Consider the following 25,713-nt stretch of genomic DNA (forward strand, 5'->3'; position numbering starts at 1 on the left):
TTTGTTGTTGTTATGTTTATAGTTTTACTGCATGTGTATTTATCTATAAAATGTATTATCTGGATTGCTTGGGTTTTTTACTTTATATTAATGGAAACATATTGCATTAACTCTTTTCTGATTCAATAGTATGTTTTTAAGACTTGTCCATGATGATGTGTATATAGTTAAATTATTTTCATTGCCCATAATTGGAATGCACCACAATTTATCTCTCAACTTTATTACTCACATAAATTATAACTATTTACAGAGCATTGTGGTTTTGGTTTTCTTTAATTGATGCAATTACAATCCTGGTGCACAAATCTTCGTTTTGGAGCATGGTCCAGGAAGAGAATTATTGGGTCACAGGAATTGTGCATATAATAGTTAATATAATATAAATAGTCATTCCAGCACTGTAGTACCAGTTTACCTGATAGAAATATAAGGGTCCCCAGTGCTTCTTATTCTTTCTAATACTTAGTACCTTCTGAATTTAGTTTTGCAATTTAGTGGCTGTGAAAGGATATTTTATTATAGATATAATTTATACTTTCTTGATTACTAATGGGCATTTTCCCATATTTATATATTTCATATGTTCACAGTCTCCAATTTGTTTTAGGAGGTGCTACCTTGTGTCTTTTACCCACCTTTTTTTGTCTTTGTAAAAATGGTTTATAGGATACTTTTAAAACTATTTGTTACATATTTTACAGATACCTTCTCAAAGTTTAAGTTTGGGGCTTCAATTTTTAACTTACTTTTTAACAGTTTTGATAAACATGCTCTTGGGGCACCTGGGTGGCTCAGTGGTTCAGTGTCTGTCTGTCTTTGGCCCAAGTCATAATCCCGGGGTCCTAGGATTGATTCCCATATCGGGCTCCCCGCAGGGAGCCTGCTTCTCCTTCTGCCTATGTCTCTACCTTTCTCTCTGTGTCTCTCATGAATAAATAAATAAAATCTTTAAAAAAAAAAAAAGAAGAAAACATGCTCTTAATATAGTTAAGTGTGTCAATTTTTTAAAGCTTACTATTTATTATATCCTGTCTAAAAAATCTTTGCTTCTCTTAGGTCATAAGCATATCTTCTAAAAATTTGAAACTTTTGACTTTCTCATTAAAGTATAATATCCATCTGGAATTAATTCTGTATGCAGTATGAGGTTGGCCTCCAGATTATATTTTCCATTGTGAATTACCTGTTCTTTGAATGTTTCAACTAGATACATTTAAGAGTTTTGGAACCATCCAGATTTTCTATTTGAGTCATTTTTGTTGTTTTATTTTTCTAGGAATTTGCTGATTTCATTTGTTTTCAAATATCTCTCTATAAAGTTGTTTATAACATTTCTTTATTTTTTTATATCTACTCCTCATAAATTGCGTGCTTTTCTATTTCTAAGATCATTTATTTGTGTCTCCTTTTTAAGATATTAATAGAGGTTCTCATTTTTTAAATGACATTTGTCTTTTCAAAAGACAACCTTTAAAAATTTTTTTCTGTTGTATATTTTTCTATTTTAATTATTTTGTATTATATTTAATCTTTGTTTCCTTCTGCTTTTTTTTGAATTTTTTTAAATGCTTAGTTTATGGATATGTAACCTTTCTATTTTCTCTTTTTACAATAAGCATGTAAGGCTCTACTTTCTCTCTAAGCACTTCTTCATCTATATCCAACAGGTTTTTACAACTCTTCAATGTTATTCAGTTCCACCTATTTTCTGATTCTATTTTGATTTCGTCTTTAGAAGTATAAATAAACAGAAGTATGGGCTTTAATTGATTTTTTGCCATTGATGTCTAAATTTTGTTGTATGATCAGAGAGTGCAGTCTTTATTAGTCAGATAGTTTGAAATTTATTGAGTTCTATTTATGGCCTAGTATTTTGACTGATTTTTAAAATATTCCACGTGTGCTTGAAAAGAACACTTATCTCCATGTTTGGTATGCACTGTTATTTATGGCCATTGGATCAAGCTTGTTATTTATATGATATGTCTTCTTATACTCTTTTATTTTGAACTATCTTTATATCTTTGCTCTGTCTTTATAGATTAGGTATATATTTTATAAATGGTACAAAGCTGGATTTTTAAAATTCAGGCTGAGTACCTTAATCCTTTAATGCATAATTTAATCAAATCATATTGATTATGATACCTGATGTAAATGGATTCAATTCTATCATTTATTGTTTTTACTTGTTCACTTTTTCATTTTTCTCTTTTCTTTAATGTGTTTTTTTTTTGCCACCTTTTTATCTTGAGGCCCTTCCCATTCTAGTGGCATGCTACTTTATTCTTTAGTGATATCCTAAAAACTTCAGGATATATACTTAAAATGGTAACTAAATTATTCTCAATAATTGCCTTTAATTATTAACTATTATCTTAAATTGTTATATTGCCTTCATACTGAAAAAGTAAAAAGGCCCTTTATAATGCTTTAATTCTAATTATCTCTTTTCCAATTTTACAGGATAATTATTCTTAGTTTTTCTTTCCACATTTTTTATATTTATAGAATCAGTATTTGTTTAACTTAAACCACATATTTATAATTTTCTTTATATGGTGTTCTTTCTTGCATCTCAAACTACCTTTTGGGATCATTTTTCCTTCATGAAGTGTATCTTTAAAATTTTTTCTTTCATGAGCTCTTGAGGTAATAATTAATTAAATCTCAATTTCAATGTGTGCAAAAATATCATTATTTGCATCATTATTGAAGATAGCCTCACTAGATATAGGAGTTGTTTTCTCCTGGTTATTGAAAATACTATTCTTGTATCTCACATCCATGTTGCTGTTAAGTTGGTTATCTGACATTGACAACACTTGCTCTGTAGGCAATCTGTTTTTTTCATGATCAACTATTTTTTTTTTAAAGATTTTATTTATTTACTTATTCATGAGAGACACGGAGAGAGGCAGAGACACAGGCAGAGGGAGAAGCAGGCTGCACGCAGGGAGCCTGACTCGGACTTGATCCCGGGTCTCCAGGATCACGCCCTGGGTTGAAGGTGGCACTAAACCGCCGAGCCACTGGGGCTGCCCCACCATGATCAAACTATTAAGATCCTCTCATTGTATGTGGGTTTCTTCAGTTTGTAATGGTATTTAATCATTTAGATTTTAATTTTTTATTTATCCTGCATATAATTATTGAGCTACTTAGATCTGAGATTCCATGTCTTTCCATAATTTGAAAAATGTTCATTCATTCCAACTAGTAAAATCTTTCTCTTCTCCATTCTCATTATTTCCTGGAACCCTGATTAAGCACATGTGCAGCCTTCTCATTCTCACTATCTTTTAACCACCCTTTCACATCTGCCTTCCCTTTGTCCTCTTGCTTCATTTTACTTAATTTCTTCAGATTTATCTTTTAGATAACAAATTTCTCAACCATTTCTCATCTGCCTGTGAAAATTTCATTGAGTTTCTAAATTCAGTTATTACTTGCCATTAACATTTTATCTCTAAGAGTTCCTTTTGGATATTTTATCCAAAGCCTAGCCCATCCTAATAATCTTTGATTTCTCCACAGCCTCATTTTTCTTTTTTTATTTCTTTCATTATATTAACACTTTTTATATTCTTTTCCTGGAAATAGTAATATGTGGATTGCTGGCCTGGTTTTCTAAGATTTTCTGTTATTTAAGTAATTTTTTTTCGTTGTAATTGATGTAACATGGAACTTTATCTATGGAAACCCTTTGAGGTCTGATTTTAATGTATTTTGCTAAAGAAAAGATTTCAGACTGTTTCTGCCAGGAACTCAAATTTCCACCTGGGACCACTTTAAACTAAATTTTTGGCTTGGGGTTTTTTTGGCAGTTTTTTCAGTAGAATCTATCCAGGTCCTAAACCCATGTGAATGCTTGTAGTCTGGGAAATCTTAAGAAGCAATCTTTCTGCATTTTAATTCCACCTTGAGCCAAGGCTGAGAAAGAACATTTTTTTTTTTTTTTTTTGCGTGCAGGTTTTAGTGCCCCAATTTATAACAAGATTTCTGGTCTGATCTCCATTTTGCTCATGCCTGGACTTTTCTCTTTCAATGGGTATGGAGCTCCTTAAAACCTAGCACCGCTAGGGACCAGCAGAAAAAAAACTCAGAGCAAAAATTGGTTCCAATGTATATCCTTAACACCATGAATTTGAGCCTATTTATTGTTTTTGTCTCTGAGAAATTTTCTACTTCAGCTTCAGTTAGTTATTCGTGAATGAATGTTGTTATTAATAATATTATTGTTCTTAATATTATTATTTGGGGGTATTTCAGGTTTAATATATAGGGCTGGGTACTTCTGAATCTCTAGTCTGTTATATTTCTGTAAACAGATTACTAGAAATACTTATTGTAAATTGTAAAAAAGAATCATTATCAGCGACAAATATAATAAGGACTGTGAACAATGAGAAATTTCAGCTAATTAAGGATGCATCTTGACTTAATGGCCTCCAGGTGCCTCGGAACCAAATAGCTAAAACTGCCTTTTCTCTGTTTTTTCTCTAGATGTTTGATTTTCATTGTCACAACCCACCCACAAAATAAAAATCCATAAGCCTGAGTAGATTGTTAGTGCAAAAATTGTAGACATTCCAATTTGGGAGGAAAAAAATGTTTTTTAAATAAAGATTCTTTTAAAAATTTCCAGTGAAATAAGAAGATATATTTAAACACATATAAAAAAATAAACATATATGAGGAAAGGATTTCTTAGAAACAGTGAAATTTAATCAATATTTCAAAATAAGCCAACTACAGTTCTTTAACCAAAAAGAAAAAAGATACCATTATAAATAATGACTGTGTTCTACTTTTCCCATCATCTGTCAGTCATAAAAGATAAAAATAGGCCCATGTTATTGTAGGAAAGATGTGATATAATTAATATTCATGTTTTGTTGGCATTCATGATACTGCATTAGGTAGTTGTGTTCAGAGTGATATCAAAGAGAATACTAGTTTGTTCATAGTGTACCTAATAGTGAAGAAAACTTACTGATTTGTAATAACAGCAAATTAGAAATAAATGTGGTATGGCATATTAATTAAATGGAAACATTTGTATTGTGGGTTTTTGTTTGTTTCTTTTTTTTTGTTTTGTTTTTGGTTTTTTTTTTTTTTTTTTTTTTTTTTTTGCACATTTCTACCCTGGGGAAACCTTTTGGGAGAGCTTATTTTATGAGAAACCATGGTGTTCTATAGTGGAAAGGATATCCAGTAATCATGCATTTTCTGTGTGCTGGCCTTTGGTCACACATGTTTATGGAAATGTGGCATAGAATCTACTTTTGGGGATCCCTGGATGGCGCAGCGGTTTGGCGCCTGCCTTTGGCCCAGGGCGCGATCCTGGAGACCCGGGATCGAATCCCACGTCGGGCTCCCGGTGCATGGGGCCTGCTTCTCCCTCTGCCTGTGTCTCTGCCTCTCTCTCTCTCTGTGACTATCATAAATAAATAAATAAATACCTAAAAAAAAAAATTAAAAAAAAAAAAGAATCTACTTTTGGCTTTGCTGAATTTTCTTCTTTCTAGTACATTCTCCTCCAACTTACTGAGTGATGAGGGAGTTGGGGCAGGAGAGGCTGTATGCTGAAATGAAGGTATAGCTAAAAAAGAATGTTGTAGATAAGTTCATGAACTCTTAAATGGTAACTAAAGAGTAGTAACGGTGAAGTTCATTACTTTAGTACACTACAACTTTCTTTAAATCTCTAGTCATGGGACGCCTTGGTGGTTCAGCGGTAAGCGTCTGCTTTCAGCTCAGGACGTGATCCCGCAGCCCCAGGACGGAGTCCCACATCCGGCTCCTTGCACAGGGCCTGCTTCTCCCTCTGCCTCTGTCTCTGCCTCTCTCTATGCATCTCTCATGAATAAATAAATAAAATCTTATAAATAAATAAATAAATAAATAAATAAATAAATAAGTAAATAAATAAATCTCTAGTCAATTGCTGATTGGAAATTGTAAACCTTATATAGGGTGATTGTTTTTCAGCCATGTAAATGCCCCATTCAGATCATTTCCGGCAGTTCCACTCTTGCATAATTGTTTACTGGATTAGAAAGAAAACCTTTGAATAATTGTAGTCTAGTCACCTATTTATAGCAGTATCTGTTACTCAGAAATCTAAAGAGATAAAAAATGACTCTAGGAAGGCTCAATTACTTGTTTTTATTTATGTAAACTCTTTTCTTTGGGAGTATGTGACAACCTGGACAAATACTCTGATGCTAAGACAAATCGGTCTCACTGAGAAAACTGTATGTGGCTTTAATTGACAGTAATTCATGTGTAGGTGTTCTTGTATAGAGAGACTGCAGAGCTAGTTTGATCTATGCAGTTTGAAGGGCTTTCTCATGCTTCTGGGGAGTTTGAATTTTAACTTCAAAGCACTGGTTTCAAAGCTGTCTAAAGTGTGGATAAGATACAACTGGACAAGGATTTTAGGAGAATTTCTCTGACTGATAATGACTGTAATGACTGGACAAGGAATATACTGCAATGATACAGAAGAGAAGCAGTGAGAGTCTGAATTTAAACAGGGGGATGGATTCTAGAGAAAAAATTGGAGATGTTTCAAGGATCAAATAAACAAGTTATAATGGGGCACCTGGGTGGCTCGTGGTTGAGCATCTGCCTTCGGCTCAGGTCATGATCCCGGGGTCCTGGGATCGAGATCTGCATCAGGCTCCCTGCAGGGAGCCTCCTTCGCCCTCTGCCTGTTTCTCTGTCTCTATCTCTGTGTCTCTTAGGAATGAATGAATGGATGAATGAATAAATAAATAAATAAATAAATAAATAAATAAATAAATAAAATCTTTAAAAAAAAAGCAAAAAACAAGCTGTAAGGACAGATTTGATGTATAGATGTTGAGCAACTGCTGGAAGTTAAGAATCTCTCAGATTTCTGTCCTTGGCCCTTTTGTTCTGACTAGCTCTCCCTAAATGTGGTTAAAACATTTTGTCGAATCTGAAGACTTTCATATTTATAATCTTAGGCCAGTGATTCTTAAACTTTTTGATCTCAAAATGACTTATTATTCTTAAATTTTTTTGAGAACCCCAAAGAGCTTTTTGTCTGTTAAATCTATCAATTTGTACTATGTCAGAAATTAAAATGTGGAATTTAAAAAATTAATTCATTTTAAAATAGTAAGTACATTACAGGTGAACATAAATAACATATTTCTATGTAAAAGGGCTATTTTTCAAAAGCAAAAATCAATTGGTGAGAAAAGTGGCATTGGTTTACATTTCTGTGAAACTCTTTAACATCTGGTTTAATACGAGAATTAGATTTTCATACTGGCTTTGGCAGCATGTTGTATGTAAATAAAATCTTGCCTCACCCTGATACATAGTTAGTAAAGAGAGTAATATTCTTCTGTAATACCACACTCAAACTTGATGAGTGGTAGTTTCTTAAGTCTTACTTGCAATGGGAATATAAAAATCCTATCAGTGAACTTTTTGTACTTTGTTAAATTACAGTCCTTTGGCCTATCTTGCACTTCAGATGACCCTTTACACACATGATTTGTACCATCATACATTGCACATGTGGATATTGGTTTAATGAGATGCAAATATTTTAAGGATTGATAAATTTCACTATAAAGCATCCTCAAGTCAGGTTTATTAATTTACTGTTGATTTGTAACCAGAAAAGTATCAAGTCCTGTGGTTGTCAGGCTCAAGGTATGCATATATTTTCCAAATTTCTCTTTTTGCTTAAAATACAGATTGATCTCATTGCCAGCAAATATTGTCAATTTTCCTTGAAATGACAAGTTTACTTTATCACTTTCAAGAAGATTTCTGCTGGTACTTAAATTTGAATAGCCATAGTTTGCCTATTACTTGTTCTTTCTAGTACAAATGTTTCGTGTTGTCAAGGATTAGGTAAGAGGGAGCCCAATGACTTTTTTAGATATCAACTCAAAGAATTGTGCAGGTGCTTTTTCTGAAATAATGCTTGCACTTTTTTATATAGCAGAAATGCAATATGCATTTTGCTACGTAATTAAAAAGATGTGTACTGGACTTTTCCTTCTTGCTAAATAAAGTAATTAGAATTCAATACTGATAAACAAAATGAACAACATATATGAAATAATTGTTTGCAGAAATTGGACATCGGGCAGTTCAGGGATATTATACAGAGACAGAGGAAGCAGTAAAGGGAGTCCTGTAGTTGTCCTGGTTTACTACCAGGAGAGAGATTTTAGGCTACAACACAGGAACCTGCCACAGGTGCAGTCAATGGCATCCCAGAGTTCAGAGATGGATGTGGGAGCACAATGAGGCTGTGGCATCTCAAGTTAGCAGGCAGAGTTCCAGAGCAGTGAAAGCTGTGCAGAGAGGGAGCTGTGGAGAGGTGCAGAGGATTCCCCTTGAATCCTCACCTGAATACTCACTGTGACATGCCTGCCAGGAAACGCCTCAAGACCTATAGAAAAACCATCCTGAGGGAATAGAGGAACATTTCAGGAGATCACTCAGAGCTGGAAATAGTTTTGTTGCCACCAGCAAGAGTGGAAAAACCTCCTAATTCAAGAAACATTGGGTAGGGTATTTAGAAAGGTATTGCCTGGGTAGTGGAGGCAAAATTAGCCACAGATTAAAGGCTCTTCTGGCCATCTCTCACAAAATTGGAAAGCAAGCTTTAAAAATATCAAAGTGTTTTCAAGTTACATAACTGCATCCCAGAGCAAAGCTTGGGAATATCTGTAGGAATATAGCACCCAAGAAAATAAAGTTCATGATGTCCACAAGCATGCAAAGAAGCAGGACAACTTTCTACATAATCAGTAGAAAAATTAATCTAAAAGGGTTTATATCCAGAATATATATAGAGAACCCTGAAAACACAATACAAAAAGAACAAACATCTAATGAAAAACAACTGGGCAAAAGATACTTTGAAAAAAAAAAAAGATATCCAGATTGCGAGAAAGCAATGAAAAGATGCTTCACATTATTAGTGGAGCACAAACTACAAAACTGTTTTCCCAAGTATTTGTATCATTTTACATTCTCACCAACTTTGTTAAGAGTTCCAGCTGCTCAACAGCCTGTCAACACTTGGTCAGTCTTTCTAATTTCAGTTATTTTCATGGTTGTAGAGTGGTATCTTACTGGGTTTTCCTTCTTATACAAAATCAACATGTATTTCAACCACGAGTGCACGGTGGTTAATACCATAATTTGGCACCACTGCCTTTATCATCATTGTTTAGGTGACAGTTGTTCTACCCCTCATTGCTTTTGCACCATCATAGGTGAATGATATCTTAGTATTATCACCAAAATTGTTTTGACCTCAGAGACTCCTTGAATCACTGTTCTAATATGCACTTTTCCCCCTAGATTTCATGTTGTTTGTGTTTTTATTTTATTTTATTTCTTCTGCTGTCCCTCCTTAAAAAACTGCCCTATTCATATGTTCCATATTTTAAAGGCATCACTTCTATCCCCATTTTCTGAGTGCTATCACAGAGCCCTCTCTCCCACATTCAAGTAATTTCTTTGCCTTAGAAATATCTCTGCTTTTCCATTTTCCATCCTCATTGACCTGTATCACCATCTTTCTTTTTACAGTCTGCTGCTGGTGGCTTTTCTCCTCTCTTTCTGAAACACACACACCAACAGAATAAAGCCAAAGTGCCTTGGAGCAGCAGGCACTTATAATTAAATGTTTTGAAATTAATAGCATGATTTAAAACACATACATTGATTGTTCACTAATTTAGACAATAATTAATCAATTCTAACCGTAAATGTGTAATGATAACATAGTATATTTAGGACAAAGGCTGGTAGAACTGTTTTTGTACTTCCAGAATGTATTAAGGTTTGAGAAATTATTAGCTGCCAACTTTTAGATTCAAGGGTTGAGTATCTGCTTTTTTTCCTTTCCCTAAGAAACTAATAGTTCATTATAACTTCAGAATTCCAATTAAAATGATGGATTGTTTGAAAAGTAAATTACTCAAAAAGTCTGAATTATAAATGTGAGTTCAGGTATGTGATGCTCTACACAGGGTTGTGTTTTGTACCAGTAAACTTCTCTGTCTTAGATGATTTAATGAAGTAGCTCAAATTATTTCTGAGGCTGTGGAGACTAAGAGTTCAAAATGTTTTTCTCACTTTATGATACATTTTCAACTTCTCTTTAAAGTTTATCTTTTTAATTTTAATCAGTTTATATTTTGAATTGTTTTTATTTTATTTTGTATCTTAATGTCAGTCAATATATATGTTGAAGAATGAAATTCAAACACCAAAATCGTTAGCAGAAGCTTATTAGTCCTAGACACCAGAGTGTAATTACACTCTATTTATTACAAATAAATAAAAGACATTTGGTCAGAATATTTTCAGTTGTGTTGGCAATGGCATTTTAAAAGATTTATTTTTTAATAACGTTAATAAAATAAGTGAGAGAGAGAGCATGAAAGCACAAGTGGAACGGACAGAAGAGGGAGGGAGAATCTCAAGCAGACTCCATGCTTAGTGGGGAGCCCAACTTGGGGCTTTATCTCATGACTCTGAGATCAGGACCTGAGCCAAAACCAAGTGTCAGATGCTCACCTGTCTGCACCACCCAGGGTCACCAACAATGGCACTTTAAACACTATGCTTTTTTATCACATTCATATTGTAAATGTATTGCCTGTCTTCAAGATTTCTAGACCTCCCTTTTTTGAATCAAAACTAAGGTGTACTGTTTCATATCACCCTGAATAATTATTCCATTGACTACATACTACTTAGTTCATGTCATTCCTCGCTACTCCAAAAATCCTATTCTCTTCATTTTTGCCGAAAGCTGGTCTTTTCCATGTTTCATTTACACATGGAAATGCTCATCTGCTGCATTAACAGCACCAATCTGAGGCTTTCTGAACATTAAGTCCAGTGTTAAAGGAAATATACTATGTATAAAACAGAAAAACAAAAGATGGCCATTTCTTATTGCAGCAAATATATATCTAGATTTGAAGTGTATTTCAAGAAAGTCAATATCTTGAAGCCTACAGAATTATAATCTGAAGTCAATAAAATTTCCGTCTCAAGTGAAGATTGAGCCATTGGAGGGAAATTTTACACATGAACTGTGTTTTAATTAAACATGCCTTATTCTAGCTGGTATTTAGCCATTTGTGAGTCTTCTAATTATTTTCCTAGGCAGACACTTTAAGTTTTATTTTTTTAACGTCAGTAACATTTTCCTATCCACACTTAGGTTTATGCTGGAAGATCAAGCACAGAATCATATCAGATTAAGTAACAGCTTGAACAAAATGATGTATTTAGATCACTTTCCCATATTTTTATATCTCACATAGGAAATAAAGTGAGAGGTCCTTATATTTTAACTTAATTTTTCACTGGGAAACACAATATGCAGTTTTAAATTATATTGAGAAATAAAAAAAGATTTAAAAAGTCAGACATTTTATGATATCACCAAATGGGAATTCACTTAACACTCATATATTGAGGATGTATATTTTTTACATTAAGTTTGCATGAGAGATTTCAAATTACTTTTACTAGTATCTTAATACTCCTATATATTGGGAGAGTTAAAAAATTTTTAAATCACCACTTACAGTTGCATAATAGCAGAGTTGGAATTACAGGTCTTCCTAGGAACTATATCCATTAACTTTTTATGGTTGTACTCTTTACTAGGCAATTAGGATTTTCTTTTGAATTGTAATGGGAATGTTTGGGCAGATTGAAATCAACAGAAGTCCTTCTCTTAAGTTTATTCTGTATCTACATTTTTTTTTTTACTGTTAATAGTATCATAATGCTATAAAGTGTATTTATAGGGACATAAGTAATGCTCATCAGTCTCTTTAATAGCTTCCCACATGAAGCTTAACTTTTATTCAACATTTCCTTTTATTCAAGCACCTCAACAAGAATTCAATTTGACTAACATTATAGTAATTGAGAATGTATTTTTCAGCCCTGTTTGAATGCCGCCCAATCCCCCAACAAATGTTCTATCATCCCTTTTCTATAGTCTGGAGCTTCTTAAGTAAAGGATTTTCTCAATCATTGCTCCATTATACACAATGACTAGAGCCAAACACAATAATTTTGTTATTCAACTGGCCAAGTTCTTTATAACTCATTTAAATTCTTTAAAAAGACGAGAAGGTAAGGTTCATGTCTAATCTGTAAATGTTTCTTTGTCTTTCAAAGCTGTTTAGGAGGTAGGAAAAAGGAGCTATGCAGTTGGAGTTTTTTTCCTACTTTCCTTCTTAGGAAGGATATTATATAATTTCACATATAATTTTATGGCTTTTTTATCTCAACAAATGTATTACCTTGACTTTGAATTATGGGTAAGAATTTTCTTTTTTTCTTTTTATTTTTTTATGGGTAAGAATTTTAAAGTAAAAAAATATTTAAAGGTTTTATTCTTTCTAATTATAAAAATGATATGTGCTCATGTAAAAATCTGACTAGTACAGAAAATATAAAAGAAGCACACACACGAAGAAATGTCACTCAGACTGACAATACCTGGAGGCAATCACTTAACATTTTGGCATTTTTCATTTCAAAGATAAATTCTTATATGTAGAATATAAGATACTTAAAGTTGAGAGAATATTTGCCAAATGTGTACATACAATCATTTTAACACTAAATCATAATTTATGTTCAAAGAAAAGGCAACACATGGTAAGCATGGAACTATACTGCTGAAAGAATGTGGGAATAAAATTTTTTTTTAAGTTTTAAAACATCTGCAATGATAGGCCAGAATGTCACATTTTGCCTTTGGCTTGGGAATGATATATTAAGAACTGTTCAATGAGAAAATGAAAATCTCCCCAAAATCAATGTTGTACTTTAATGAAAGATTGGAACAAATAGTTCAAAATAATAAAACAAAATATTAATATATCGAAGCATAGATTTAAATGGTGATGACAATTACACAGAATTGTCCAAAATATTGATGTAGGGAGAAGCAAAAGTAAGTGTTTCAGGGATGAGCTACAAACAAATAAACTATTATGAAAAACGGAAGAAGTTATACAATTATAATGAAGATTTTTCTAGTACTTCATATGAGGAATTATTTTTTAAAAACCCTTTTTATAAATAAATCACAGAGTTAAAAGTTAGAGTTTTCACAGTTAAAACTCATCTAAAATATCTTCTCCAACATTGTTTTTGACAAATAATGTCATTAGACCCCAAGACATTACATTATTTGTGCAGGTCTCATGCTTGTAAGAGTGGGGAGGAATCTGGGAAAAATCCAAGAGAGTCAGAATGTTGGTGCCTCCCTTCTGAAGTCTCATTCTCAAATGGTGACTTGCATGAGAAAGCATATTACTTCTCTTTCATTCTTTGTTCATGATTGATCCACTTATTCCATACATTTTCAACAAAAATATTTTCTAATGTTCACTTATGAATTTCTGTAAGTCAAGCACTATTATTATAATTTAATGTAAATATGTATTTAATTTTTACAAGATAGATGAGGTCTAGATACTTGTACCATTCTGATTTTTAAGCAAAAATACAAACATAGAAGGGTAAGCGACTAGAAAATGACAGAACTGGAATGGACCAGATACCTCCAGTGCCCACATTTCAAATAAATACACCAGTAAACAAATTTGGGGTTGACTTTGAAAAAATAGCTTTTAGGGTACTTTGGGTATACCAGACCATTTTTAACGATTTGGATGTACACATACTCAGCTCTAATTAGAGTGTTTTTAAAATTGTCAGAGACTAGGATGAAACCTGAGGTAACAATAACTAGAATGAGCTTTGCAGAGGTCAGGGCTGTCACAAGCAGTGAATCTTCTTCCCTGTCATCTATATTTTCAATTGTGGGGAGATGTTAAGGTTTCATAAGGCACCTCTACATTCTAAACTTAGTAAGAGCATTAGGATTTGACATATTTTGTGTCTCAAGCCCTGCATCTTGATTTTCATTTATAAACTTGAAATATGTTTTATTTGAATACAATATTATGCAGTTCTTCCATTCCAGTTATCTTTCTCATGCTGGATGAGCTTTAGAACATTTTCCTGTCTGAAACAGTATAACACTATTTTTAAAAAATATAACTTTTAAAATAAATAGGTTTCCGAAATTTTCCATTTGAAACATTTCCTATTTTATCCAAAATGTATTCTTCTTATTTTAGATATCACATTTCAAAATTGCAAACAAAAAATTTTACCCACTTTTCCTGATCTACCATCTTCAGAGTATGTGTATCTCCTTCATTGATCTCATTTTATTATAGTAAGATTTATTTTTATGTTTCCTTATCACTATTATTTCCCTATTTTGTACTTTTTATGATAAATATTCTATCATATTAACTGACTCAATAAAATACAATGGTACCCATAGTGCCTTCTTCATCAGAATATTAATCATACCAAATTGCATTATGCACTTAGACACTTTCTTTGTATCAGTCTTTTGATCACCAGGATGTATTTTCACATTGTTAATTGAAACATTAGAATCAAGTATTTATTGCTTTCCCCTTTATTGTTATATTTATATATTAAGAATACATTTTTCCCATAATTCTGAAGGCATCTGGATATTAGGAATACTTATTCCATAACCTAGAAAATTCATATTTTCTGTCTAATATGCTTCTTTACTTACTATGTTAGTTAGTATGAAACCTGTATTATTTATTTTTCTTCTTTACTCAATTTTGAATGATTTTCTTTTAAAATATATGTATTTACTATAAAGATCCTTCGTTTGCAATAATGGTTTTAGCCAATTGACATTTATGGAGCCTTTACCACGTGTCTGATCTTTGATAGTTACCTGATATTGAGGTAGAAACAAGATTACAAGTTGAAACTATCAAGAGCTCACTGTGTAATGAAAGAGATAGGAGAATAAATAATATATAAGTGATATGATCCATGACACTTTCTAATGTAGTACATCCTAAGAGCTACTATTACCAGGAAGTTGGGAAAGGTCTTCTAATGGGAGTAAACATTGATGGGTGTGTTGAAAACTAATTAGGAGGAAAAACAGGACTAGGTACAAAAGGCAAAAAGAAAAGAGCCTATGTGAAAGAATGAAAGATTATGGTTATATTTGGGGACTGGAAAGGAGATTAGAATGGCTGCAAGGGGAGTAAAGAATTGTCACAGAAAAAGCAAACAAAGTGGGTCATTAGGGCTCCCCTTAGCTCTTAACAGAATCAAGTTGGCTGATGATATCAGTTTACTAGTACTGGGAGGGGCCAGATGTATGTGGATCAGCAAAGGGTGTTTCCCTGTAGTGGAAAGTATAGCTCTGTGGCCAAGAGAGCAGTGTTTGGAAATCAAAGAGTTTTGCTCCAACTCTGTGATCTATGACAATTTATTTACCCTTTTAAAAACCCAGTTCTTCTTCAGTAAAATCAGAAAACAATAGTATGCATTTCTTAGGATAATTGTAAAGATCCAAGGAAATTATGTATATAAATCTCTACCCAGGGTATTTCAGACTTAATCCAAAATCAATGCATGTTGGTTCTTACTTTTACCCAAACCCAAAAAGACTTCCTTTAGGGTCTTATTTGTCAACAAAGTGATCCTTCCCTCAAAAAAACTTTTTAGGTGTAACTGTAAAATTTCTTTCTCATTTTAACATATCTCACAGAATAAATGAGGAAAAAAGCAAAACCTATTTCTGCCCCAAAGGTGGGTAGATTCAATTTCTATACTTTTTCTTCAAGTGTAAGAAGAGTCATGCTTATATATAATATTTCTGGGAAAGCGGAAGTTTCACTCAGAAAGCTGCTTTTACATGAAAGCAGGCAATTTCAAAGTCATTTTGTCTAGTCACATGAAAAGATGAAACTAAAAACTATAACACATCCTAAAATTATTTACATATAGCAAAGAAATTTTTTATTTGATTTGGAAGTGAAAATAATGTCCTCAGGTCCAGAGTCTCTGCTACTTTATGGAAATAGTCTTAAATACACCAGATTAAAATGTCACTTATTATTTAAAATGTGTTAAATGCTGGTAAACATTTTTCTAAAACATAGCAAAGAAAGTTTGTCATCAAAATTCAAGTTATACTCTTAGATAATTGTAAAGAATTTGAAGATACTTGAAAGAAAAAAATCAGAAATGTATCCTTCTCCTTCAGATCCAATTTAGGCTGAGAAGAATCATCATTACCTACTGATAATGATTCCACATGTTTGGCATTATAAAAAGAGTCATTTTATCTGGCAGCAAGAGTCAATCCAACAACACGTAAACTGCTCCTGGGAATTCTTTGTAAAATAAAACATTCTTGTGAGATAATTCAGTGAACAATAAGACTGGTAAACATACACTCTCACACATAAACTGCCATTTCTATGTAAATTAGCTATCCTAACTGGAATATCAATTTAATGTCAAATGGAATACAGTCTTATGCTATCATAAGAATTAAAACCTTAGACATTTTCACTGGAGTTTTGCACCATATGTTGTTTTTAACAGCTCTGAAAATTTTGTGTCTTTGATTCTATCAGATTGTCCCTGTGATAAATTGCCATATGCATGATTTCACTCTGCGGGGAGAGACAGTATAGTGTAGTGATGAGGAGCCTCTGAAATCTGACTAGCTAGCTTTCTCTTTGTCTTCAGCAATAACTGGCAGTGTGGCCTTGGAAGACTTAACTCACTGCCTGGGCTTTCACAGCATCTACCACTGTCTGCCTTTTACTCAGGTATTGTTTGCCTCCCCCAAACCCATTAGATTGCAGTCTGTCTGGGAAGTAAGGCTCACCTCAGCATCCTGCGTAACACTTAGCACATAGTTAGTGCTTCATAAATACTTGTTCAAAGAACAAATGAATTAATATGTAAAATGAGGATGATATCACCTACTTCATGGAGTTAGTATTAAGTGAGTTAATATATGCAAAGCACTAAAAACACTACTTAGCACATATTAAATGTTCAGTAGTTGTTAGGTGTTGTTAATAATCCTAAGGAAGTTTGTTTATAAAAATCATGGGTATTCATTTTAGATAAAATCTCTTTTTAAAACTCTCTTCCTTTGAGGCAATTAATTGAATTGATTATAGCTTTTCACTTACTAAACACCATGACTAAAATTCCAGGTCTTTGACAGTAATTTATGACTGATCTTGCTACAATGGGAGAGGAAAAGTCAGGAGTTACATCAACTTGTTAAGACAGTATTTTCACTCACTGATGATGTAAGAGAAAGTCAAGTCCAGTGTCAAGGGCATGGAATTTGAAGTGAAGGTGATATTCTGATATTTTTTTTCATGCTTTTATTATTTAATTTAATCTAATTCATGGAAGTTAAAAAAAAACAATACTATTGACTTAAATTTAGATAATTCTAATGTATAATCTCTTACTCTCTCAGGGAAACTTCTTGGGCATTATAGAATTATGTACCTTTCTCTTTCTAGTCTGTCTTTCTGAATCTTGTTCCTGTTCTTCTAATAGCTTCCCTCCTTCTTTTTCAACTGTTGAGTCATTCTTCAAGTCTAGCTACTCCACATGCTCATGCTTATGTCTGCTGAGCCACTGATGAAGTCAGATTAGACATAGTTTCCTTGCTCTTGCTTCCCTGTACTTAGGCTTCTGTATCTCCTGAAACCTAGCACACTGGATCCTGTAGCTATGTGTAAATACCTGTACCAAAGGCAGCAGCAAAACCAAAAGCATTATAATTGCCATTAAAATGGATGGTTCCCTTAGTTTCAAAGGTAAGACAATTCTATGTAGACCCATCACAAAGAGAGGCTGGCGCTTCTCTGCTCTTAATCAACTCCCTCTTTTTTTTTTTTTTTAAATTTTTTTTTCAACTCCCTCTAGCCTCATCTTCTTCAAGCATTTCCAATTGAAATATATTAATTCATCTATTGCACAAATTATTATTGATCATTTGTTATATATTCAACAATGAATAAGATAGTCAGTTCCTCAATCTCATGTAGATTAAAGAAAAGTGTGATAGGAGCATGGTTCCAGTGACTACAATGTTCTCCTCTCTCCTTTTCATTGTTTTATATTTAAGGCCCATTCTGAGAGGTCAGTCTGAATGCTTGATTTTCACAGTGGTCTTTATCTTAATGGCCAACATGTGGAACATTAGTATTCTTAGTTAGGATACACATATGCACAGAGTAATATCTCTCTAGTTAAACTACTTAAAGTTTAAGGAGGAATAAACCAAACAGTTTTATAAACAATACTGAAATTTTATTCCTACACAGGACAAGAGGATCTTCATCATTTAATTTGCAAAATTTAAGTTTTGAATTTACTATTTATGGCTTCTATAGAAAGTAATACTTTCTTCCTGGGTTAATTGTATCTATTTTTTTGCTTTTTTAACTCTGATACAAAATACTGCAAAATATCATCTGCACAATTTTTAAATGTAATATAAGAGGAGTAAGAGAGCCTGTCTAGCTGAAAAATTTATGGGGGAGGAACCATTTCTGATACAGAATTTTAAAATCTCTGCAAATAGTTTTAAATGGTTGACATAAATTCAGTAATTCAGCATTGAACAGGGATTATAGTTTTATTTACATATTTAAAAAAATACAATGTATGTGAAAATCTTGATTGCAAAGAGCCACTGGGATACAGATTGCAAAGAGCCATTGGAATACAGCCATGCCTTGTTTTACTGTGCTTTGCTTGTGTTTTTTACAAATCGAAGATTTGTGGCAACCCTGCATCAAGCAAGCTTATCAGCACCATTTTCCCAACATTTGCTGACTTTGTGTCTCAACATCATATTTTGGTAATTCTCTCAATATTTCAAACTTTTTCACTATTTTTATGTTTATTGTGATGATTGGTGATCGGTGATCTTTGAAGTTACTGTCGTAATTTTTCTGTGGTGCCATGGACCACACCCATATAAGATGGTGAACTTAAATGGATGAATGTTATATGTGTTATCTCTGATCCACCCACCAGCCTCCCCATCTCTCTCCCTCCCTTTGAGCCTTCCTATTCCTTGAGACAAAACCATCTTGAAATTAGGCCAGTTAGTAACCCTACAGTGGCCTCTAAGTGTTCAAGTAAAATGATCATTCATGAAGTTGGTTACACTAAACAACAGATTTGTAATGTAGATGAAATTAACCTTTTATTAAAAGAAAATGCCATTTAGGACTTTCATAGTTAAAGAGGAGATATCAATGCATGGCTTTAAAGCGTCACAGGACAGGCTGACTCTTGTGTTAGGGGTTAATGCAGTGACTCTAAGTTGAAGCCAATGCTCATTTTACCATTCTGAAAAGTCTATGGCCCTGAAGAATTATGTGAAATATACTCTTTCTGTGCTATATAAATGGAGCAACAAAGCCTGGATGTCAGTACATCCGTCTACAACATAGTTACTGAATATTTTAAGCCCACCGTTGAGGCCTAGTTCTCAGACTAAAAGATTTTTTTCAAAATATGACTGCTCATTGACAATGCATTTAGTCATTCAGGAGCCCAGTGGAGTAATACAATGAGATTAATGTTTTATTGTCTTTGAACAAAACATCCATTCTACAGCCCATAGGTCAAGTAGAAATTTTGATTTTGAAGTACTGTGATTTAAGAAATACATTTCTTAAGGCTACAGATGGATCTGAGCAAAGTTAATTGGAAATTTTCTAGAAGGGTCCATCATTCTAGATGCCATTAAGAACATTCGTGATTCATGCAAATATCATATCACCAGAGTTTGGAATCTGATTCCACCATCATGGATGACTTTGAGGGCTTCAGGACTTCAGTGGAGGCAGTAACTGAAGATGTGATGGAAATAACAAGAAACTAGAATTAGAAGAGGAGCCTGAAGGTGTGCCTGAATTGCTGCAATCTCATGATAAAATTTCAATGGATGAGGAGTTACTTGTTATGGATGAGCAAAGAAAGTAGTTTCTTGAGATGAAATCTACTTCTGGTGAAGATTGTTGCAAGTGACAACAAAGAATTTGGAGTATTACCTAAACTTAGGTGATAAAGCAGCAGCAGGGTTTGCAAAAGAGTTCCAAATCCAATTTGGAAAAAGTTCTACTATGGATAAAATGCTATCAAGTACAATCACATGCTAGAAGGAAAACATTTGTGAACAGAGAAACCAGTCGAGGTGTTAAACTTCATTGTTGTGTTATTTTAAGAAATTACCACAGTCACACAAGCCTTCAGCAACCATCACCCTGGTCAGTCAGCAGCCATCAATGTCAAGACAAGACGCTCCACCAGCAAAAAATTATGATCTGCTGAAGCACAGATAATGGTTAGTAATTTGCTAAAAATTTAACAAAAATTTTTAAATTAGGGTATATACTTTTTTAGACATAATGTTATCACATACTTTATAGACTACAGTATAGTATAAACGTAACTTTTATATGTACTAGGAAACCAAAAAAATTATTTGACTTGTCTTTTTGCAATATTTGCTTTATTCTGGTAGTCTGGACTGAACCCACAGTATCTCCAAGGTATGCCTGTATAAAGCATTATTATTATACCTGGTAATATAAACACATATAGGATTGTCCCATTTTACTTTTCAAAAATATGCATATATATTCTTCAAACAAAGGCTGAAAGGATATATCAAAAAGTTAGCTGTAGTTATCTCTAGAAATTGAAATTATACGTGATTTTATTTTCTTCTTTTTATTTGTGTGTTCTAAATTACATATAATATTTATTACTTTTGTGAAAATACATAAATTTGATTATGAAAAATGGAATTGCTGCTATCCTCTTATCCAATAAAAATGATGAACAATTTTTGATGTTCATTTTTATCTAGTGACTAGAAAAATAATATTTATGGGTTGAAAGTCTAGTGTATATTATAAAGAATGAAAAAGAAAATAACTTTTATTCCCACCTCTCAGAAATAAACAGTTAAGATAATGGGGATTTTTCTTGTCCTATTATATATATAAATATGTATATGTAGAAATAATATATACATATACACTTACATATATTTGTGGATATACATTACATATGTATGTGCATATACTGTACACATATACATATCTAGGCTTTTTTATTCAGATAACATTATAACAAAAATTACCTCATGCTATGGCTCAGACTATATATTTTATGAATCTCTATTGAAATTAATCTGTTCTTTTTCTTAATAATAAGAAAAAATAACAAAATAAACTGGAAAATTGCTGAATATGTCAAGATTGAGTGTGCATTATCATACCCTAGGTATTTCAATGGAATATTGTTTAAAACAACAAAAAAATCTTTCCTCTATTCATGAATTATATGTCCCGTGTATAATTTAATACTAAGGGTTGGTATGATCAATTCATACAAACATTTTTCTTGTAGCTTGATTTTGAAAATATAGCAACCAAATAGATTGAAAACCTTCGATGTTATTCATTAAAGGTAATAATTGAAAGTCTGATGGTCAGTTTTGTTTGCAATCTTATTCAACAGATCTTGACTTTATTTCATTCTGGACAATCTGCTTAAAGTAGTTATCTTGATACATGTTGAACTTCTTCAGAGAAGATATAGGGTTTGTTTCATTATCTGGCCTTTTAATTCCTTTAGCTCAGCGCGTCATATACCCAGATATAGGAGATAATGTTGATAGAATGATGATATTTAAACTGCCTTAGCAACTCTCAGAAAACATAACAATGAAAATGTAGTGGCTCAGCGGTTTAGCGCCTGCCTTTGGCCCAGGGCGTGATCCTGGAGACCCAGGATCGAGTCCCACGTCGGGCTCCCTGCACGGAGTCTGCTTCTCCCTCTGCTGTGTCTCTGCCTCTCTCTCTCTCTGTCTCTCATGAATAAATAAATAAAATCTTAAAAAAAAAAAAAAAAGGAAAAGAGGCAAATAGTGCTTTCTAAGCTATGGTGATTTTCTCTAGCTTTGTTCAGTTCCTATTTTTAGAGTTATACCTACTGAATCACAGATGTACCTTTTTCAGACAGTCAGGCATAGAATGTAATAGATAAATTAACTGGCCTTGAGATTCAAACCACTACTACCCCCCCCCAACACACACACACACACACAGCTGGTAATAAAAGGTAGGCATGGATTTATCCAATCATTAAATCAGGAAACAATTACTTATAGCACTTACTCTGTGAAAGGCCCTTTTGTATGTACTGGAGACATTGAGGTGAAGGAAAAGAGCTAATTGCCTTATCTCAAAAGCTTGACTTCTAGATGGATGGACAAGAGACAAGGAAACATGAATACATGATATCATTTCGGTTAATGGTTTATGATATCATAATGTAATGAAAAAGTCTCATACTCAGGTATTAATTGTTACTGCACATTGCTTCTCAAACTTCAGTGTGCATTCAGATCAATGGGGATCCTCTTAGGAGGCATATTCTGATTTAGCAGGTCCAGGGCAGCAGGCTAGCAGTTTGCATTTCTTAACAGGCCACTGGTCTGAAGACCACACTCTGAGTTGCAAGGTATAGTATCATTTCTGTGCACCTAGTTTGACTAAGAGGTCAGTAGGAAACGGCCCCTTAAAGGAAGAGTGGGTAGTGGCTGGTGGATTAGGAAAAGGGAAGGGAAAGGATAGGAAAAAGGAGAAAATATAATAGACAAAATGGGATGGAAATGCAGGTAAAAATGGAACATACAGGCCACCAAAGAAACCATCTCCTTACATATGCTTTGCCTCTGCACTATCCTTGCATGTTGTGAACTAAAATTAAAAAGCTAAAGTGTCTAGAGTCAAAGACTCAAGTATAAATGTACATTCATGCTAACGTTTGAGAGAATTTGAGCTAGTAGTTTGTGAAATTAAATGGACATTTAAAATAAAGTAGATTTATCTTCTTATTGGAAACCAACATTTGCTTGGCTATATTAAGTATATTTATTTTTTATGTATTTGGAAGTAAGGTGTTTTATTGAAGGTAGCATTGAACGAAATATTTCTTATGTCCATTATAATGGGCAACATACAACAAAGATTGTTTAAGAATGAGGGGTGCTGGGGATCCCTGGGTGGCTCAGCAGTTTGGTGCCTGCCTTTGGCCCAGGGTGTGGTCCTGGAGGCCCGGGATTGAGTCCCACATCGGGCTCCCTGCATGGAGCCTGCTTCTCCCTCTGCCTGTATCTCTGTTTCTGTCTCTCTCTCTCTCTGTCTGCATCTCTCATGAATAAATAAATAAAATCTTAAAAAAAAAAAAGAATGAGGGGTGCCTGGGTGGCCCCATTGGTTGAGCCTCTGCCTTCAGCGCAGGTCATGGTCCTTGGATCCTGGGATCTAGCTCAGCGTGAAGTCTACTTCTCTCTCTCCTTCCGTCCCTCCTGCTCAGTTTCTCTCTCTCACTCACTCTCTCTCAATTAAAATACATATTTTTTTTTTTAAAAAAAAGGTTAAGAATGCTAGTGACTAGACCAAGATGTTGGCAAAAATTACATCTCTTTTTACAGTACATTTATTTTTTTAATCTCTTGGGAAAATTATGTGTTTACTTACCTGAATAGTGGACAGTATTGTATTCTTGGTTATGAACATTAAAACTCCAGAGAGGCATGCTAGGTTTTGTACTTCTTTAGGCACACTTAATAAAATCAGCAGTATTGTGATTATAGAATCATTTACCAAGATTATAAATTTGACAAAAACAATGATGTTCAGTTATTGAAATTACAAGGAAATATTATAGCTGTTTCTAAATAATAGTTGGATTATAAATTGAGAAAGATTGATATAAAATATTTTGAAAATATAAAATGTTTGTATTTATTTTGCTACAAGAAATCAGAAAAAAGAGAAGGAAACTAAAATTGAATGTCTGTTTAAGGCCTAACACATCATACATATTATTAAATGTAGTGAAAACAGTCCAACAAGAAAGGTACTATTTATCCTGTTAAGTAATTAAGGACACTGAAGAGTACATATATACCTTTCCCAAGGTTACATGAGAGGACAGAGGCTTTTATTAGCAGTAGGTATATTTCTCCTACATTAATTTTTGTTATTGTCGTTGTTTCCAAATCATTTGTGATGAAAAAATGAAACTTTGATTTTGTCAGTTAACTATTTTCAGGTTTGAAGAGTCTTTGGGCATTGAGGAATAGCCATTTTTTTTCAAATCAACATAACAAAAGCAATTCAAATATGATAGAAATAAAAGATTCCACTTTTTTTAGTCTTCACCTAGTTTTATTGATTATCTGAAAACCTGTCCTCTTGCCAAATGAGGATTTAATCAATAGACAAATAAATATAAACAAAATTTTTAAAATTTAAGCTAAAAAATATCTGTTTTGAAAAAGGATTATTAAAGGGTGTCTGTTTTGAAAAGCATATGGCAAGCTTTAAAAATTACATATAGGGGCACTGAGTGGCTCAGTCAGCTAAGTATCCAACTCTTGGTTTTGGCTCAGGTCATGATCTCAGGATTCTGGGATGGAGCCCCGTGGTTGGACTCTGTACTCAGCAGGGAATCTACGTGATATTCTCTCTCCCACTCCCTATGCCCCTCCACTCCTCTTCTCTCCTCTTTGTGAATTAATAAATAAATAAACCTTTTTAAGAAAATTACATATATATACCTATTTTTGTGACTTAATTCATAAAGGAAAATTTATTTTCTAGAGCTTTACTATTTAACAAAGTTTTACTAAGTTTACAGTGCATTTTTTATGGTTATTAAGAAAAATAAAATTATCTTGCTTAAGGTATCTGTGATTATTTTTGCCTAATATTAAATTTGCTTTATTTTATTTTAAAAGATATTATTTATTTATTTATGAGAGACCCAGAGAGAGAGAGAGGGGCAGAGACATAGGCAGAGAGAGAAGGAGGCTCCATGCAGGGAGCCCAATGTGGGACTCAATCCTGGGACTCCAGGTTCATGCCCTGGGGAGAGAGTTCTGAGCCACTCAGAAGTCTCATTAAATTCATTTTATTTATTTATTTATTTATTTATTTATTTATTTATTTATTATTATTATTAAAGATTTTATTTATTTATTCATGAGAGACACAGAGGGAGAGAGGCAGAGACACAACACAGGCAAAGGAAGAAGCAGGCTCCACGCAGGGAGCCCGATGTGGGACTCTATCCCAGGTCTCCAGGATCAGGCCCTGTGCTGAAGGCGGCCCTAAACTTCTGAGCCACCCAGGCTGCCCTAAATTCATTTTAAAAGAGGAGATTCATCTTTATTCTAGATATATCTTTTAGAATTGCTTAGATCATTTTAATATAGAGATGATTAGTGAAAAGCTGATTCATTTCACATACTAAGTACACAGCAGTGCTTCCTACCCTTTTTTGTCATGACCTATAAAGTAAATAAGCTTTTCTGTTGTTTCATTTACATGTCTAGAGGAGGGGTAAAGAAACATGCTCCGTCTAAAATCTTGATCAGTTTATTTTATTCATCAATTATTCTTGATCATTCAAATCATTCAATTACTTGAGGAATGTATATTGTTCAATCTGTAAAACAAATACATTTTCATTATAGAAAACCAAACTATATATTATGTATATTAGATATTATTAATATTATTAGTAATACATATAATGAAATTACCCATAACCCTACCAGTCAGAAATAACCGCTCTTGATATTAATGGAATATATATATATACATACACACACACACACACATATATATATATATATCTCCAATGTATTCTTAT

The 25,713-nt window shown here is 33.2% G+C and overlaps 1 protein-coding gene across 4 annotated transcripts in view; it reads left to right on the forward strand.

The window, feature by feature from the left end:
- BANK1 (B cell scaffold protein with ankyrin repeats 1) overlaps positions 1 to 25,713 on the forward strand; it is a 280,683-nt gene that overhangs the window by 42,426 nt on the left and 212,544 nt on the right. The window lies entirely within an intron of this gene.

This window comes from Canis lupus, chromosome 32 (assembly GCF_003254725.2).
Source record: "Canis lupus dingo isolate Sandy chromosome 32, ASM325472v2, whole genome shotgun sequence".
Lineage (NCBI taxonomy): Eukaryota > Metazoa > Chordata > Mammalia > Carnivora > Canidae > Canis > Canis lupus.